The sequence below is a fragment of the Phyllostomus discolor genome, chromosome 11, assembly GCF_004126475.2.
Source record: "Phyllostomus discolor isolate MPI-MPIP mPhyDis1 chromosome 11, mPhyDis1.pri.v3, whole genome shotgun sequence".
Classification (NCBI taxonomy): Eukaryota; Metazoa; Chordata; class Mammalia; order Chiroptera; family Phyllostomidae; genus Phyllostomus; species Phyllostomus discolor.
This window is the reverse complement of record NC_040913.2, coordinates 67,443,168-67,448,151: the sequence shown is the minus strand read 5'-3', so window position 1 is coordinate 67,448,151 and position 4,984 is coordinate 67,443,168. Positions and strand designations below refer to the sequence as shown.

General features: G+C 40.7%; 1 pseudogene; it reads right to left on the bottom strand.

Moving 5' to 3' along the window:
• Positions 1–2,039: 2,039 nt before the first annotated feature.
• On the bottom strand, positions 2,040–2,494 carry LOC114508407 (annotated as a pseudogene).
• Positions 2,495–4,984: the final 2,490 nt, after the last annotated feature.

Genomic DNA, 4,984 nt, shown 5'->3' with positions numbered 1-4,984 from the left:
TCCTCATGAACAAGCATCTCTAGGCCCTTAAGGGGCAGGAGGAGGATGGGAGGGAAAGAGGGAGAGAAGGCCCAGTCCTTGCCCTTTGAAGTTCAAGTCCTGAATTAAGAAATCCAGACCTGGGAAAAGGAAGGGCAGTGGAGACGGTGGGGTGAGGGGTGGAGGATGGGGGGTCTGGAAATGTCACATGCTGCAGCAAGCCTAACTTTAGAGGCTGCCCATAGTGGCCTTGTAGGTCTGCTCCAGCCACTGGAGCCGGGGAAGAGCAGCACCAGCAGCAGCATACGCCACACATAATGGTGCCCATCCCATGAGCCCTTGCCTAAGGGGTTCTGTTGGCCAGAGTTCCGCCATAGCTCCAGCCTCCACAGCAGACAGCCTGAGGCCGCATCCATGGGCTCCGGCCCAGGAATTGATGCTCTCATTGAATGAGAACCACAGGGGCAATGCTTTCCTATGTAGGTAAACGGGATGGTATTTTGTCAGCAGGACCGTGCAAGCCTCAGAAAGCCGGTGGTGACTGCAGCCACAGGATCCAAGCTCTGACCTCACCCTGGGGGTTGGAGACAGAAAAGGCAGGGTGGGAATGGTCACGTGCACTTCAGATTTCCTGCGACAGATCAGAAGGTTGTGTCTTCAACACCCCTCGGCCCCTAGGGCTGATCTGGTCCCTGAAGGCCCTGATGTGGAAGCTAAACAAGAACCAGGATGAGTGTAAAATGGTTTGCTCTATAAATAGAAGTGATCTCAATAACTTGCCATTGCAAATGTAAAGGTTCATTCGTAAATGTAACTCTTTTCTTTTTTTCATGTATTTTATTCAGGTAAAATTCTCATAGTAACAATTGTGAAGTATACAACTCAGTGGCATTCAGTGCACTCAGAGTGTTGTGCAACCACCACTTTTCTCTGGTTCTAAAACATTTTCAAAACACTCATCCCAGAAAAACACCCAATAATCATTAAGAAATCATTCCTTACTCCCCTCCCGCCGCCCCTGGCAACCACCGGTTTCTTTTCTGTCTCTGTAAATTCACATATCCTGGATATTTTGTAAAGAAGGAAGCATACAGTATGTGAACTTCTCTAACTTCTACTAAGCAGGATGTTTTTGAAGTTCCTGCAGGTTGTACCATGTATCTATACTTCATTCCTTTTAACAGATAAATAATATTCCATTGTATGGTTATAGCACAGTTGGTATATCCATTTACCTGTTGATGGACATTTGGGCTGCTTCCACCTTTTAGCTACTATGCATAATGTGGCTATGAACATTCATGTACAATTTTTTGTGTGGGTATATGTCTCTGTTTCTCTTGGATATATGCTTAGGAGTTGCATTGCTGGCTCCTACGATAATTCTATGTATAATTTTTTTGAGGGACCACCAAACTGTTTTCCACAGGAGCTGCACCATTTTACACTCTTACCAGTGGCGATGTATGACTACTCCTATTTTTCCACATTTCTACCTTTCTCAAAAAAAATTATAGCCACCCGCATGGGTGTGAACTGGTATCTCACTGTAGTTTCCGTTACATTTCCTTAATGACTAGCGATGTTGAACATCTTTTCACGTACTTGGTGGTCATTTTATATGGCAATTTCCATTTTTTCTTTGGAGATATGTCTATTCAAGTCACTTGCCCATTTTAAAAACTGAGTTGTTTGTCTTTATGTGGTTATGAGTTCTTCATTCATTTAAAACAAAAATTTCAAATATTTATGAAGTCCAGTGTATCTATTTTTCTTTGTTGCCTGTGCTTTTAGTGTCAAATCTAAGAACACATTGACATCTAGGGTCATGAAAATTTACTCTTGTTCCCTTCTAATGGTTTTATACGTTTTAGCTCTTATATTTAAGTCACTGATACATTTTAAGTTTTGTATATGGAGTGAGGAAGCAATGCAAATTCATTCCTTCAAAAGTGATTATCCAGTTTTTCCAGCACCATTTGTTGAAGAGAAGAAAACTTTCAGTCTTTCTGAGTATGAATTTGGTTGTAAGTTTTGTTTTTTTTTTTTTTTTAATGTGCAAAACCCTTCTCTTCGATCAACAGGCAGCAATGTTCTTGCTCAAAAGACCTGTATCATCATAGATGTCACCATGCTGTCAAAGCCCTGGGCTGAATGCGGTCCCCTGGGTTATAGAAGGGGTTGTACATCACATCTGTGTAGGAGTTGTGCAGCTTCTGGAACACACTGCGAATCTCGTTGTCTCGAGCGCCATGTTGGAGGAATCCACCACCATAACAAGCTCCACCTTACTTGGTCATGTAACCACATACCTTGTAGTCCTCTGTGGGGTACAGCAGGCCCAGGTAGAGCTACCCCTGGTCCACCAGGACCTTCCCCATTGCAGAGATCTTCTCATCCACCACGTCCAGGGATGTGTGCACCATGTAGTGGAACTTCAGATGTTCTCTGTGGGGTCACTGTGGATGTAAAGAGGGTAATTTTCCTCAGTGATCACTGCCATGCACACCGCCATCTTGAGAAGCTGGGCTGGCCACTTGGTTGTGGGTTTTTTGTAAATACCCTTTATTTTTGTAAATATGCCTTCAGTTCTCGAGTGCTTTTATCATGGAACTTTGTCAGATGCTTTCCTATGCTGAGATGGCTGTTTTTTTCCCCTTCATACTACTAATATTGTATGTGACATTGATTGGTTTTCTTATGTTGAAACACTCTTGTGTTCCTGGAATGAGTTCTACCTGGTCACGGGGTATAAAACATTTTATGTACTATTGGACCTGGTTTGCTAGTATTTTGTTGAGGGTTTTTGTCTCCGTATTCATCAGGGATATTGGTCTGTACTTTCCTTGTGGTATCTTTGTCTTTGCTGGCCTCATAGAATGTGTTGGGAAGTGTTCTCTCTTCCATTTTTTTGTAAGAGTTTAAAAGAGTTGGTGTTAATTCTTTTCAAAAAATGTTTGGTAGAATTTGTCATGGAGCCACCTGGTTCTGGATTTTTCTTTGTTGGGAGGTTTTGATTACTGATTACCAGCCTCTTTACTTCATATAGGTCTTCTGAGGTTCTCTATTTCTTTTTTAGTCATTTTTGGTAATTTGTGTGTTTCAAGGACTTTGTCCATTTCATCCAGATTATCAAATTTGTCGGCATACTATTGTTAATAGTATTCTCTTTTACTCCTTTTACTTTTTGTAAGGTTGGTAGTAATGTCTTCATTTTCATTTATGTTTTTAGTTACTTACACCTTCTCTATATTTTTTTAGTATAATTAATTTCTGATCTTTTAAAGGCTTGTTAAATTTGTTGATCTTTACAAAGAACCAACTTTTAGGTTAGTTGATTCTCTTTATTGTTTTGTATCCTCTATTTCATTTATCTCTGCTCTAATCTTTATTATTATTTTCTTTCTTTCTGGGTTTAGCTTGCTGTCCTTTTCTAGTTCCTTAAGGTGTACAATTAGGTTGTTAATTTGAGATACTCAATTTTTTTTAACATAGGTGTTTATAACTATCAATTTCCCTCTGAACACTGATTTTGCTGCATCCTAAAATCTTTCTACCTTGTGTTTCCATTTTAGTCTTTTCTAAGTATTTTCTAACTTCTATAGTGATTCCTCTTTTGCTCCATTTGTTGTTTAAAAGTGTATTACCAGTATTTAACTTCTACATATTTGCAAATAGTCCTGTTTTCCTTCTGTTATTGATTTTTAGTTTCATTCCATTGTGATCAGAGAAAATAGTGTGTATGATATCAACTTTTAAAAATGTACTGAAAGTTATTTTTGGCCCAATGTGTGGAGAATGTTTTATGTGCACTTGAGAAGAATGCACATTCTGCTGTTGTTGGTTAGAGTATTCTTTCTATGTCTGATCTCATTGGTTTATAGTGTTATTCAAGTTTTCTATTTTCCTTCTTGATCTCTTTTGGATGTTCTGTATATTAATGAAAGTGAGGGAATAATACTCTTTTTCATCTATCAAATATTGCTCATCAAACCAATGAATTAATTCACAAGTTACATGTATCGTCAATGCAGAACATTCAGAGACCAATTATCGATTCATTTATGTAACAAGGTCTGTTACTACCTACAATGTATTACATATAAATAGGTCATACAAATTAATGACCTATTGAACAGGCTAGTAGGGCAGAGAAGTCCTGTCCACTAGTATCCATACAACAGAAATAGGATCCTAAGAGGTATAAGAGAGGTGCAGATAACTGGTATTGCAAATTTAAAGAAATTTCAGGTAAAGAAATTTTCTGGGCTTCATTGAAAATTTGACCTTAAACTCCAAGCGGAAGGAACAGAAACCAAGGCCAGAAGCCCAATAAGTGACACTTGACTGGAGCTCACCATGTGCTGTCCGGTGCTGCAGCAGCAGCATGGAGAGGGTGGGGTGAGAGTCCTGATGTCCAGCTTGTGGGAGGCAGAGAACGGAGAGCTTTGAGGGCTGGACTATGCAGTTTATTCTGAGAGTGGAGGCCCAGGGACATGTTTTGCAGAGAAGGGCCATGGTGAGAGTATGACTTATTGAGAGAACATTGGCTTATTTGTAATCATTCGAGAAAGCAGGGAGGAATGAAGCCAGTGATGAGGCAATTGCCATCTTCCAAGTCTTATGAATTTGTCAAAGTGAATGGGACTGTCATGGGGGCTCTCTTCACTAGGGTGTGGGAGGAAGAAGAGTGAGAGTGAGGACACTTCAGGGTGGCAGGAGGAGGGCAGGGCAGAGCAGGTGAACAAGGGGACGAAACGTTTCAGATGGAACAGGGGCATCGTTTATTCAGGAGGGAACGGTATCAGGCTGAGAAATGTCCCATGTGGAGGATGATAAGCTCTGTACTCACTTCTGAGGACAGTTTGTACACTGGTGCGAGGAGACCAGCGTGTGAGATGTGAAGTGAACACCTTTCTAGCTAACCTTTCAGTTGAAGGAATGTAGGAATGAGGACAGAAAACTTGGCCAAAGCCCTTTACTGCTCCCATTTGCCCTTGGCTAA